This window comes from Myotis nattereri (assembly GCF_964212035.1).
Source record: "Myotis nattereri genome assembly, chromosome: 1".
Taxonomy (NCBI): Eukaryota; Metazoa; Chordata; class Mammalia; order Chiroptera; family Vespertilionidae; genus Myotis; species Myotis nattereri.
Genome location: NC_138075.1, coordinates 155773959 through 155789404, shown reverse-complemented (window position 1 = coordinate 155789404; position 15446 = coordinate 155773959).

Sequence of the window (15446 nt, the reverse complement as noted above, 5' to 3'; positions counted from 1 at the left end):
ACCTCACACACTTGGATACCTACAGGTTCTTAGTGTTTGCTATTGTAGCAGAGACCGTAGTGTAATTTTGTGTAAAAAGCCACAGCACAGAGATCAGTGAGCCAGGGATATTTTGATGTTCTCCACATCCAGCCCCTTTATTAGCTTCTTCATTCTGCATCATTGCCTGGAGATTTCCTCTGGAGCAGCGGTTCTCAACCTGTGGGTTGTGACCCCTTTGGTGGTTGAATGACCCTTTCACAGGGGTCGCCTAAGACTATACTGCATATCAGATATTTACATTACGATTCATAACAGTAGCAACATTACAGTTACGAAGTAGCAACGAAAATAATTTTATGGTTGGGTCACAACATGAGGAACTGTATTTAAAGGGCCAGAAGGTTGAGAACCACTGCTCTGGAGGCTACGACCCCGAGTACTCTTCCCCTCAGGACATTTCCCCAAAGTCTTTCCTAGCAGAACCCCAATGTCAAGGGAAAAGAGTCTGTGTTCATGGAACTTGATAGACCATCATCCATATTTCACATTCTAAGTGTCACTTCTTGCTAACCTCTATTTGGGATCAATTCACACAACTCTGAGCAATTTCCTTTTTGTCACAACTCATTAACTCCCATAATGTGATCACTCCTAGTTGTCTTAAATAACAATGATACTAATATTGTGCTGTTATTTTTAATAGAGACGTCATCTGTGTGTGCAGCATTTCAATTCATGACTCTATTGCCCTTAAACTGTTCCTTCCTTAATTTGCTCATTCATCAAAAGTTTCCCCTATTTGTCATCTGTGCCACTTATATCTGCCATGAGCAATTTAGGAATAGCTCTGGAGGGTGACAAGGAAATGCTGACAACTAAATACATCAGTGCATTAAGATCTTAAGATGTGCACCATTTAGGTACATCATGTAATATGCTTTATACAATTAAAAAGAGGAAGTATAGTTGCAGAGTATGTTAGATTAGCAAACAGTTAAGAATCATGGCTTCTGTGCCTGGCTTCACTACAGCTTGACTGGTTGACACAAAGAACATTCAGTGGGAACCCAGTGTGCCGTCATCCTCTCATGGGGCTTATTGCAGAAATGCCCTCCCCTCTCCCTTGCTGCCTCCTGCTGTGGGATGGAGCAAGGATGACAGGCGGGCATCCCAAATCTGCCAAGAAGGTGCCAACTCCTCTGGAGCTAATGTAACTCTGTTGATGAAGGACTTCTGCCAAAAGTCTTGGCCAAATGGTATCATGGATTATATAATTGTTACACTTTGATAATTTATCTTGTAGGGGGTGCAGGTCATCCCAGTGGTAAAATAAACCACCGGAGAGTGGTGACTAATTTAAACCTGGAATAGGTTTCAGAGGTCAGTTACAAAGTGGATGGAAGGCTGAGACCCATGAAGCCGGTGGACTTCCCAGGTTCATTGAGTAAGTTAGTGAGAAAACAGGAGGAAGAATTGAGATCTCTGATATGCAGTACACTCCACCAGTTACCTCTTTGAACAGCACAGTTATTCATTTTATAAACTCTAAAAAGCTTTTTAAACTAATACATGTAAGTAATTCTGCTGCACAGTGTGGCACATTCATACAGAGGTTAGATGTGAGCCCTGTAACTGGAGGAGCCAGGTTTTAATTCTGGCCCTACTACTTCTTAGCTCTGTGATGTAGACTTAAAATTTCCACACTTAATTTATCCATAGAATAAGTGTTGTGAGTTTTAAATGGTTTTGTGCATGCCTAACATGCTGCCTGGGACACCTGCTATTTTTTTTTTTTTTTAATATAGAGAGGGTATCAGGTGAATAAGAAAATTTCTTTCCAAAATATTTGCTCTGAATAGATACAGCACTTAGTGATCTTTTAAATCGCCAGCTAGGATGTGCAGGGATGCTAAGTAATGATCCCTGACCTCAAATAGCATCTAAAAACATATAAAACCCAGATATTTCAAGTTCTAGTTCCTTGAATGTCTGCAAATACTCATGTTCCCACATGCTGCCTATTTCTGTAAACACCCCAGTGTGACAGAGCTTGAGACAGAGATGGGCCTCTGTGGCTATCTATATGGGGAAGCAAGAGAGTATATGGTTGAAGAAATACATTTTAAAGTTGGAGGTTGTGGTTTCAAGTCTCATCTCTCCTGATACTACCAGTGTGTCCCAGAGCACCTTATGTAAACTCTAAGCCTAAGTTCACCCATGTGAAAAATGAAGCTAATAATAGAATCCACTTTATGGAGTTATGGTGATAATGAAATGATTTAGTAGATATAAAGCATATCACTTGGTACCTGGGCCATACTAAATCCTCTAAAAATGATAACCATCATTATTAATATCTATTCCAACTCCTTGATTCTTCAGATATTATAACTATCACCCAGAGGACTTTGGCAACCTGCCAAGATCACACAGGTAGTTAATGGTAAAACCAGATATATAACCCAGATTTCCTGCATATGAATACTAGCCTATTTATTATTGCCTCTGGTTAGGAAAAAAATTAGCTTAAAACTATGATATAGTTAATTGACATTCTCAAATAACAGTGATCTGTCTTGATTCTAAAGCAGGGGTCCTCAAACTTTTTAAACAGGGGGCCAGTTCACTGTCCCTCAGACCATTGGAGGGCTGGACTATAGTTTAAAAAAAAACTATGAACAAATTCCTATGCACACTGAACATATCTTATTTTGAAGTAAAAAAACAAAACGGGAACAAATACAATTTTTGTATTTGCATGTGGCCCTTGGGCCATAGTTTGAGGACCCCTGTTCTAAAGAGTACTGCAGAGTGTAGGGGGGATCCTGAGTAGGAAATGTGTTTTCTCCAACCTTGAATAAGGCCTGAAGAACTTGCCTCAAAGGCTTCAACCTCATGAATTAGGGAACTGGGTAAAAGGAGTCCCAAAGATCTATACTAATAAAAGGGTAATATGCTAATTAGACTGGGACACCCTCCAAGAGACCTTCTGGACATCCTTTCAGATAAAGCCATGGTGGTGGGGCCGAGGCAGAGGTGGTTAGGGGTTATCAGGCCAGGAGGGGAGGGCAGATGGTGGTGATTAGGCCGGCGGGGGAGGGGGGGAGTTGGGGGCAATCAGGCTGGCAAAGGGGGGCAGTTGGGGGTGAGAAGGCCAGCAGGCAGGTGAGTGGTTAGGAGCCAGCAGTCCCGGATTGTGAGGGGGGTACCAGATTGGAGAGGGTGCAGGCCAGGCTGAGGGACACCCCCCTCCCTGCATAAATTTTGTGCACCAGGCCTCTAGTATTAAATAATATTATAGCATAATGGTCCTCTCAGGGGGATCTTGGCTATAAAAAGAAATAAAGCATCTCTTATTGATAAGAAGATGGAGCCCCAAGAGAGAAATAGAAGATGAGTTCTGTACAGCCAAGGCTTATAAATTCATTATTATGAAGAGTCTCTGAAAGGTGAGGAAGAGAAACACAGTTCAATTTTTGTGTCAAAAGGGGGGTTGTCCCCCAGCCTGTAAAATTACATGATGCATGACACTGCCATCAGACAGAGCTTCACAGAAAGAACAGAATTTGCTTGGTTAATGGGACTGCTGGTACTATGCCATTATTTAGCTATTTATTGTCATAGGAAGAGCACACTGCAACCACTCAGCACTGACTTGTGAGAGCTGATGGCACCCATCTTTTCTCAAATCTATGTTCAGTGACATCATGTTGGTCACTTGAAATCAGCTGTACTGGGAGAACTTACACCATGGAAATTGGCCAGGGCTACATATCAGGGGATTTCTCCCCTTCACAAGACTGAGCCCTCTCTTTTCTGCTCTCTCCTTTAAACATCCCTATCACAAAGGAGAAAGGGAGGGAGAGAGGGAGAGGAAGAGGGAGAGAGAGAACAACAGTGTTAATAGGTAACCTAGCACTCTTCATGTGTTATATTTTAGAGATGGCTTTTTAAAAAGTGTGCTTCCTGAAATGAATTCTGAAAAAAAATTTTTTTTAGGTTGATTTCTCCACGGTTTATTTATCTTATTTAAAATAAAACAACAAAAGCAAATCTTATTTGGGAAAAAATGCTAGCCAGTAATATATAAAGAACTCAGATATAAGTAATATGTAATATATACAGTTAGAAATGGAAAAGGCTGTAGCATGGAAATTTTCTGGATTTCTGCTCCTTTGATCACTGAAGTCTGTGAGTCAGGAGCTGTCAGGGAGATCCATAGTGTCATCAGTTGAATTGCATACTCCCAACTGCTGGGGTTTAAAAGAGGCTCAATATATAACCATCAAACCCCCCTCTCACATAGAATGTTCTGGAAAGGGTCACAGGAGCCGTGCAGGTGGAGATTAAAATGTCTCCATGACTGACATAAGAGTGAGTCTGGTTCTGCTCACTGTCTGAGCTGACACGCTCAGGTTCCCACTGACCTGGAGCTGCTGGGCCTCCCACCAGGCGCAGGGGAGCAGAAAACAACTGCTGTTCCTGCAGAACACCGAGTCCCCCAAAATGGGAAGAACTGAGACAGTAGTGCCTTCTCCCCAACTTTGAGCAAACCTATCCACCATTAAGCTTTTCTGAGAAGGAAGGGACAGGAAGAGGGTGTGACTGTAAGGGGAGGATTTTCTCTATAAAACAAAACAAGGAGTGGGCAGTAAGTGTCCCGTCCATCCTCTTTGTCCACAGAGAGGAAATATATTATGGGCATTATGAACTCAGGTTCCAAAGTGAGAGAAACTCAGATCCAAATCCTGATCCCTTTTCTCCTGGTTATTGAGCACACATGGGTAGCACAATCTCTCTTGGCCTCAACTTCCCTAGCTGTAAGCAAGGTTTTTCATAAGGTATTTGTGAATGTTAAAGAGGTATTGCATGGAAAGCATTCAACACATACTGTAAGCACCTAGTACACGTTAACTATTATGAGAATTATTGTATATTGCACAGTGCATCCTGCCTTTGGATAAGACCAGGCTAGCACAGTCATCCAACTTGTTCAGTGAAGGCCTAACCAGATTTGAAAGGAAAAGATGGAAACTATACTTCAACTTTGAATCAAGATGAATAAATTCCATGTTGATTTGTAAAGAGTGACAACCAATACCTTTTCCTGTGGGGCCCACAGATAATTGAGTTGGAGAATATCACATTATCTCCAAGATCAATGTGCTCTTCAAGCCAGATTTCAGGAGGAGATGAACATTCTGCAAGTTGGATTGTTCTAGAGTTTCAAGCCCTGACTAAGAAATTTATCCTTTAACTTTCCAACTGATTCAGCCTGGCCAGGGGCAACTGAACACCAGCCTAACAAGTGGAAAGATTTCATTCCTGATTTTCCCTGAGGCTTACAGGCCAATGCTTGCGAAGGACGCTATGTTGAGGCTAAAGGACTGTGCCTGTCTAAAGAGTTCGTGTGTGTGTGTGTGTGTGTGTGTGTGTGTGCATGCGCGCGCGAGTTTGAAATCTTAAACACCTATTCCTTGTAGCTTAATAGTGTGAAACAATTATTATTATTTTTTTTAAAAAAAATCAAGCCTATATACCTAACTTACCCCACATCATTTGAAATTAGAGAAATATGGGCTCAAATCTCCACTTTAAAAATGTGTGACTGTGGGCAAGTAACCCTTTCTAAGACCTGTTTTTCTCCTCTACAAAATGGGATAACTGTATCTACCACACAGGGTAGAGGATTAAATGACATGGCATATAGGAAAGCATGTGACACTAATTGATAAGTAGTACCTAGTTTTCCCTTCCTCTTTTCCTTCTGTCACATACAGCTCATCCCCTTAGATGTACAGTGAACCTTGAACAACGTGGGGGTTAGGAGTGCTGACCTCCACAAAGTCAAAAATCCACATAGAACTTTTGACTCCCCCAAAACTCAACTACCAATAGCCCGCTGTTGACCAGAAGCCTTGCGGATAACATAAGCTTAAGCCTTGCTGATGAACACATATTTCGTGCTTTATGTATTATATGCTGTGTTCTTACAATGCAGTAAGCTAGTGAAAAGAAAATGCTATGAAGAAAATCATAAGGAAGACAAAATACATTTACAGTGTTGATTGAAAAAGATCCACCTTTAAGGGGGCCCAGGAAGTTCAAATCCAGGTTGTTCAAGAGCTAACTGCAGGTGAAGACTTCTTAGAGAGTATTTGAGTCAAGCACTCCACTTACCTTAGAATGGAGTGCCACCTTGTAGAGACCATGTGCTAATTGTCAAACAACAGGCAAAACATCATTACATTAATTTTCATAAATTAGTGGAAGTGCACTGACAAAAGGCATGGTATACAAATAGCTGCACCTTGTATCCCCAGGAAAAAAAAACATTTAGCTAATATGTACATTGACTACTGACAAGTATTAAGAATCAGGGTAATGGAGGATTTCAAGATAAGAGTGTCCATAATACTGATGAAGCTGTGGTTGACATTATTTTAATGGAGAAAAGAAGAAAAGAAAAACTAGAGTGCAAAATGATGTTTTCAATTTAGCCATTGCTTCCACTTTATTTGCAAATCCTTGCTCCCATTATTTTACACATTACAGAGCATAGGTTGTATAAGATGATGATGATTTTATTATAAGTTATTAATAAAACGCTCCACAGAGATAATAAAAACACTTTGAACCACATCTGTCCTGAGTTGAAGCAGATGAGTCAGTGAGCACCGAGCCATGTTCTGTGGGATATATTCAGAAATGCATTTTAAATTCTATGTTTGCCAAGGAAAATGTTGTAAACGAAGAATAAAACTGTTTTTTAGCTATTCCTATCATAATATACATCTGCAATAAAAAGAAGCCCATCTTTGATCATGGAGGTGATTTCCTGGGTATTATTTCCAGCCCTTTGTAGAAACAAGTACCCTTTCTCTAACAAGAGCTTCCAGGAGAAGGGTCACTGCCCTGACAATTTAAGCCACATCTTAGAGCCTTCTGTGTAATTTACACATTTCAAGTTTGCTAATGGGTTTTTTATATCAAACTACTACAGACAGAAAATCTCTCTTTGAATCTTCATCTTGAAAGAGACACCGAAAGACACACGTTAAATCCTCCATAGGAACTACTAAAGAGGAGGTTACGTTAAATTGGGACTGAATTAAACAGAGTGCACTTTTGAAGGGTCAGATCTTTACTTAGAAACTTAATGACAAAAGCAAAGAAGATATCACATCAAATTTCTTTTACCTCCAGCCTTTTCAGATTAATGCCAAGAAAATATATTGTACACAAAAGAGATATCCATGTATCTGAACAAGTGGTTCTAATATTACATACCCAGTAATCTAATTTCCCATTTTATCATTTGGTAGTCCTGTTCTCTAATATGCTCAGAGAAACACTGGAGAATCAAGGGATGTACTGGTTTCATAAACCTTTTCCAAGACAAACAAACCTCAGAGGAAAGGCAGGGGAGGGTGGAAGGAGGGGTTACAAATCAACCAAAGGGCTTGTATGCACACATATAAGTATAATCAATGGACACAGACACAAGGGGTATAAGGGTATGTGCTGGGGGGTGGCCAATGGGGGAAAAAGGAGACATATGTAATACCTTAATCAATAAAGAATAATAAAAAAAAAACCTTTCCCAAGATGACTACTTAGTGGCTATTTTTAAAATTTTTTTACTGATTGAGAGAGAGAGAGAGAGAGAGAGAGAGAGAGAGAGAGAGAGAGAGATTTGTTGTTCCATTTACTGATGCATTCATTGGTTGATTCTTGTATGTACCCTGACCAGGATCAAATCTGCAACCCTAGCATATTAGGACAATGCTCTAACCAATTGAGCTACCTGGCCAAGGCTTACATGTAGGTATTGTTCATTAAGAAACAGCCTATCTAATAAAGAGGGAATATGCTAATTGACCCTCATGCCATCACAAAGATGGCAGTGCCCACAGCCAATAAGGAGGAGATATGCTAATTGACTGCCCCACCCTCAAAGATGGTGGAGCCCACAGCCACAAGATGGTGGTGCCCAGACCCCTCAGCCCTGCTGCACGCCTGCCTCCAGAGTCCCCCAGCCCCCTCAGCCCCCCAGACACCCAGGGCTGGCTTGAGATGCAGGCAAGCCTCGGATGGCAGCTGCCCAGTTGCCTTCCCCAATTGCTGGGTTGCCTACCACCCCTGAGGGCTCCCGGACTGTGAGAGGGGGCAGGCTGGGCTAAGGGACCCCCCTTCCAGTGCATGAATTTTCATGCACCGGGCCTCTAGTCCTATATAATAGAAGGCTAATATGCAAAAAGACAGAAGGGTGGAATAACTGAACAACTGAAAACCCGATTGCTATGACATGTGCTGACCACCAGGAGGCATGCACAGAACATGGCAGGCATCGGCAGTAGGTGGCAGACCATGGAACATGGTGGGCATCAACTGTGGTTGGGATGGTGGAGCAGGTGAGCGGGGTTACCAGACCAAGGCGGGGTGCTGATCACTGTCATCAGGGCGAGCCTCTGGTGGTTACTGAAAATTCTTTGCTCCCACGCGCGCTGTGGTCCTTGCCCTGGCGCTGGCTCTGCTCACATCTGCTGCTGGCACTGGAGCCGCCACTCACACCTGCTTACAGCGCCCGGTGCTGGTCCCAATCGCTTGGTGTGTCAGCAGGTGCTGGCGCCAATCACTCCTGAGGGCTTCTCCACCTTCCCCTGCTCCTGAGAACCGATAAGGGCAGGAGTCACCGCTTCACCCACTGCTGGCGCTGGCCCCAACCGCTCCTTGCCTTCAGGGGGTGCGAGTGGGGCCGGCCTGTCAGTGCATGGGAAGGGCAGTGGCGGGATCGGGGCTTCTGGCAGACAGGGGACTGGGGCCCGTGGTGGGAGGGGCCAGGCATGGGCACGGAGGATGGGCCGAGACCCACCCCTGTGCCCACCACAGCCTTGCAAACCACAGTTCCTTTCAAGGTGCATGAATTCGTGCACTGGGCTCCTAGTCTACAATAAAAGTGGCAGCAGCAACAATGTGTTCATTTTGCTTTTTCTCCATTGTGTGGAGCTCATTACATCAAAGGATTATTATGGCATTAGAGGTGGTCTTCAAGGATGAACAGGTGACTAATGCTCAGGAGGACTCATCTATGGTCTGGGGCAGGGTTGGTACACTGTAGATCCAGAGCCAAATTTGATCTGCAGCGGGCTTTTATAAATATTAGTTTTATGGGAACTCAGCCACACCCATTAATTTACATGTTGTGTCTGGATGCTTTCACCAGCAGACAGAGGTGGGTAGTTGCAACAGAAGCCATATGGTCCACAAAGCCCCAAATATTTACAATCTGACCCTTTCTAGAAAATGTTTGCTGAGATTGGGTATATGTTATCAAAATCACTGACATAAGAAGGTATTTCCTTACCACCCATAAAGTAGGGAGCAAAACAGCGGGTTGCTCTTAATAGCACAATCCTAGAGCTTTATTACCCTTTATTGATGCCAAAGAAAGGAGAGAAGCTTAGTGAAGGAGGTGTTAGATTTAGAACAGACTATATCACTCTAGATGCTTTATCACAGAAAGGGCTCAGGCAGCAGCAGAAGTGGGTATTTAAAGCACATTTGTCTGAGGGGAAAATGACATTTTAGAGGCCCTTTAAGCAACAAGTCAATTCTGCTAAGAAAATAAAGTTCATTTAAATGAGTTAATCCTATTTGCTTTTGTAGATAGGTGACTGAATCTTTTATGATTTTATTTTATTTCTTTTCTAAAGGGCAAGTGGTATTTCTCTCCATGAGTTATTAACTGTATGCCATTGCTTTTGGGTCACTGCCTTTCAGATAAAACCCTGAGTGTTACTTTTCACAATGACTTTCATTTCATTGTTTAATGATTAAATGTGATGCTATCTATTAAACATATAATATAATTATAATTTATTGTTATTTCATTTGTTATATGAGTACATATTCACTCACAATGCATTTTATGTGTGCATATTCAGTCATTATATCATGCATGTAATTACCATAAGTATTTATCTCACTGATTACTTCTTGATCTGCTTTGCTGGTTACTCCTCACCTTCCAATCTCTTAATGTTGAAATACCCCAGACTAAATTCTTGGACCTCTTCTCTATCATCACTTCTCAGATGATCTCATCCAGGTCTGCCTTTAAAAATCATTTATTGATGGCTCACACACTTGTATCTCCAGCTTGATCCTCTGTCTTGTTCTCAACACTCCTTTATCCAACTTACTACTCGACATCTCCACTTATATTTAATACACATCTCAAACTTGACATTTCCAAAGCTGGAGTTACAGTTGTAATGATTCATTTTAAATATCAATTTCGCTGAGCCATGGTGCCCAGATATATGATCAAATTCAAATATTATTCTGGATGCTTCTGAGAAGGTGTTTTTGGATGAGACTAACATTTAAATCAGTAGACTGAGTAAAGCAGATTGCCCTTCAGAATGTGTGTGGGCCTCATCAAGCCAGTTAAAGGCCCCCCCAAAGAATGAAAGACTAACCTCCTTCAGCAAGAGGAAATTCTGCAGCAAACAGCCTTCAGATTTGAAATCTGGGCTCTTCTTTGGGTCTCCAGGCTGCCGACTCACCCTGCAGATTTTGGACTTCTCAGTCTCCATAATCATGCCAGCTTGTCTCCTTAATATATTTCTTTGCATATATAAACACCTCTGTTGGTTCTGTTTCTCTGGACAACCCTGACTATTATATCACTCCTTTCCCTCAAATAAACTATTGTCTTTATTGACACAATTAAAAGCAATTCTGTTTTTCCATTTGCCCAGGTCAAAAACCCTGGAGTCATCCTTGAACCTGGTCTTTTTCTCCTATTCCACAATCAATTCACAGAAAATTCTATGGGCTTTACCTTCCAAATATATCCACTGTGATCCCTTCTTGCCTTTATATATCCAACTTGGTCAAGGCCACTTTCATCATTCTCTTGGATCACTATTTCTAACTAGTTTCCATGCTCCCACCTTTGCCTCTATATTGTATGATCTCACAGCAGACAGAGTGATCAAAAGAAGTTTCTACTCCAAATAAAATATACCAGTACTTTCTCATCTCACTCAGAATAAAAGTCAATGTTCTTATAACGGCCAGCAAGGCTCTCTCATTTGGAGCCCAGTTCCTCATCTCCAATTACCCTCCCCCTCTTTCACTTTGCCCTAGTCTAAGTGATTTCTTTGCACTTTCTAGAATATTCCAGACATGGATCTGGCTTCGGGTCTTCAAAGTTGCTGTTTCCACTGCTGAGAATGCTCCTTATCCAGAAAGTCACATGCCTCATTCCCTTTCTTCTTCAAGAAATTGCTCAGATGTTACTTTTTTAGAGACCTTCCTGGCAGCCTGATTTAAAATTGATCCCTGCCCCTGCTGCTTGTATTTTTTATCCCCCCTTCCTTGCTTTATGGCTCTCTATAACATTTGTCAACTTCTAATAAACTATATAACTAACTCCTGTGCTTATCTGTTACTTACATATTTTGTATTATCGCATACTAATTATAAATATGCACTAAAATACATAAAATAATAATATATTACTTTATAATCTACTGTGATCTATTTCTGCCAGTCCCTTTTCATTGCTATCCACTTCATTGGAAATATAACTCACCAGGGCAGGGATTTGGTCTGTTTTGTTCATTGTGACCCATTCCCTAAAATAATATCTAGGGGAAAAAATTGGTTGTTGAATAAATAGTTGTTGAATAGATGTCTTTTATTGCCTCCTGTGTGCATGGCTCTTTACTAGGGTATTGGGACCACAAGGGCATTATAAAACATGAGTCCTATCTTCCAATTATTTAAGATTTGGTTGTGACACCTTAACATTTTTCTAGAACACAGAAGAAGAAATTCTTCCTCTATGACTGCAGGGAAAGTGATCAAAGACATACCCAACTGAAATAATTAAATATCAATGTCAGACAATATTTGATCACTTCATGAAAATGCTAAAGGAATTCACAGAAGGGTATAAAGTAATAGGGAGATAACCCACAAAGGAGAAAGAGAACTTACTTGGGTTCTAAAGAACAGGTGGAGTCTCAAAAAACCAGAAAAGCACTTTCAAGAAGAGGGGGTGGGATGGGGCATGGAGACAGAGCTCCCTGTTCTACCTAGACTGTTCATGGTCTGGGTAATTACCCCTTCCATATTCGTCTTTCTTGTTGCAAGCCATAGGATTTTCTTGCTTCATTCCCTTTTTAAGATGCTATTTACCACCAGCCCACCCACTTAATCCAGAGGGCCTTTCTCCATTAAACATGCTAGTCAATGCAAGACAGTTTTAGGGTGAATTATCTGACAAAGAGATGAAGCAGAGGGATGAGGTAGCATTGGGAAGGAAAAGAATGTATGCCCAAAGCAGTGAGGAAATTGAGTTAAGAAAGTGTACTTCAATAGATTATTAAATATAGAAGATATGGTACATATATGCAATGGAATACTACTCAGCCATAAGAAAAGATAAAATACTGCCATTTGCAACAATATGGATGAATCGTGTGAATATCATGCTAAGTGAAATAAGTCAGACGGAAAAAGGAGAGAACCATATGATTTCACTCAAATGTGGGATACAAAACTGAAAGCAACAAATGAAGAAATAAAACAAACAAACAAAGACTCATAGACACAGACAACAGTATGGGAGTTACCGGATATGAAGGTGAATGGGGTGTGTGTGTGAAAAGGTTTAAGGGGGTCAAATATATGGTGACAGAAGGAAATTTGACTTTGGGTCATGAACACAGAATGCAATATACAGATGAGGTATTATAGAATTCTATACTTGAAATATATAATTTTATTAACCAATGTCACCCCAATAAATTTAATTAAATAAATACAATAAAAGTACTTAACAATTAAAAAAAAGAATGTGTAGGGTTTTGTGATTTCTGGCTGCATGTGATTAGAAGAGGAAAGGTGAAGTGATTAGTGGGAGAGAGAGGGGGAGCAATCTATTTGCAATTTGGGGGCATTTGTGGGGTATGTATGAGACATTGAGTTCAGGATGACCATTGAACAATTGAGTTAAGAAGCCTTCACAGCTGATTGTGCTTATGGTGAGGGCTTTCCAGTTAGAGGTGATAGACCAATGATAAGAGAAAGGGTATGAGTTTACAGAAAGGAAATGAGAGGTCAAGGACAAAGCTTTTGGGGACACCCAAAGTCTGTGGTCATAAGAAAAAACAACATACAAAAAAACAGAGACTGGAGCCCTGGCCGGTAGCTCAGCTGGCTGGAGTGTCATCCTGTACATCAAAGGTTGTGGGTTCAATTCCCAGTCAGGTCAGGGCACATACCTAGGTTGCAGGTTTGATCCCAGGTGGGGATGGGAGGCAACTGATAATGTTTCTGTCTCTCTCCCTTTCTCTCTCTCTAAATTCAAACACAAACAAAACAAAAGAAAATTGGGCAGTCAAACAGGTGGAGAGAAGTCAGGACAAGTAGGTAGAAATCAAGTGAAGAGACTCAGAGCATCCATGATGAATTTCCAGAGAATGAGAACCAAACTGAATGGCCCAGGAAGCTGTGAAAGGGTTAACCTTAAAGAAGAGGGTTGGCTATTTTTCCTCCAGAAAGAGATTATCTTCTTGGTGTTAAGGTTGGAGAAAGTACGACAGCAAGAAAGGCAGTGATTTTGTCAAGGACATTTAGTCACTCAATGGCAGCAGAGGGAACTGAGCTGAGATCTCTAATACTCCATTTAGGGGCCATTTAGTGCACAGGTGTGTGCTCCAAGCTTAGTGCCTGGAGGTGTGATTTTTATCCTCAGCGCTTAGAAAATTAGAGCTAGATCACCAGGCAGCTAAGGGAGGTCATTGATTTTTCTCTCAGAAGCGGGGCCTTTCCCTGCAGCTGGGAGGAAATGGAAACATGAGTCCTATCATCACTTCCAATCACCAAAAATCTCTAGTGGATTTTTCTCAGCAGATGGGGCATTAATGTGCATATTCTCACCAAAATGCAAGCTAAGATAACAAATTTTGCTGACAGATTCTCTATCCCCCTTCCCCCTCCTCTCTCCGGTAAGCCTCCTTTTCCTTTTCCCCAAAGTCAGTTGCACTGGAAAGGGAAACAGTGGGCTCCAATGCCTCTCCCAAGGAGGGGCGGTGACACCCGAACATTTGTTCAGAAACATTTCATGGTGCGCTCATGAAAAAAGGTGGAGACAGAGAACACACCTCCATTCACTTCTTGTTCCAGGTGGATGTCCTCCTGTCTTATGTCCTTCTCTGGAGTTTGCTCTGCCATTTACCACCCAAAGCCGCCCTCTGTGGGACCCCAATGTGACGGAGCTTCCTCTGCACTCTGTGCCACCTCAAGATCAGACACAGAGTTTCCCATATCCCACCCAGGCTTCAAATCTGGTCCCATGCATGGAGATACGCAATGTTGGTTTTATCGATACTTTCAAGAGAAATTAAATAAAAGATAACACTGCACAGGAAAAGTTCATAAAATTGCCTAAAGGAATTCCCTGCTTTTTCTTCTCTTGAAGTTAGTTCTTTTCTCCTCTTTTGAGAGGTCTTTTTTTTCGGGGCAGTTTTAACTCTCTCCCAGATCATACTTTCCCCTGTTGCTTTTCTTAGTAGAATTTAGCTCTCTCTGCTTCTCCTATTGCAACCTCATACTTATTTACCTCTCTCAGCCAGCTCTGGCTATTCCTTTGTTGAATCCTCTTTAGAAATCAGAGGGCACTGTAAATATCAGCTGCTTTGCTTGCATGAGATACGGACTCCCAGAATCCTTCAGGAGGGCTCATACTGTCCTGACAAGTCTTTGTCACTAAACTTAGGTTCCCACTCACCATTAGAGAACAGGGAAGCAATAGGAAAGTTAGAGGATTATGGCTGTTGTGTTCAGGCAAAAATCATGTTTTTGAGAAAAGTAATCAAAACATGGAGGATCAAGGTTTCCTCCAATAGACAGAAAAACAAAAGCCAGAGCATTTCACTTTTAAAATTACTGGGCAAGACAGATCTGGTGGAAAATCACAGGTGTAGCCCAACTGGCGTGGCTCAGTGGTTGAACATCAACCTATGAACCTGGAGGTCACAGTTCGATTCTCAGTTAGGGCACATGCCCAGGTTGTGGGCTTGATCCCCAGTGTGGGGGGTGCAGGAGGCAGCTGATCAATGATTCTCTCTCATCATTGATGTTCCTTTCTCTCTCCTTCTCTCCCTTCCTCTCTCTGAAATCAATAAAAACATATTTTAAAAAGTCATAGGTGTAAGAATCAGTATTTATGAGGATGGTGAGCTCTTGCTATACTGTATCAAGATTGAGGTAAGAAGTAACTCCGGCAAATGCATTTTTAAAAACAACACAGACTAAACGACTTCTATTAAATATTTTCTTATGCATAATGCAAGGAATTGAGGTGTCCTTAGGAAGCAGATATTAGGAAATGCAAATATAGTGGCCACATCCTCAAGCGACCACACCCTTAGCTCACATTTGCC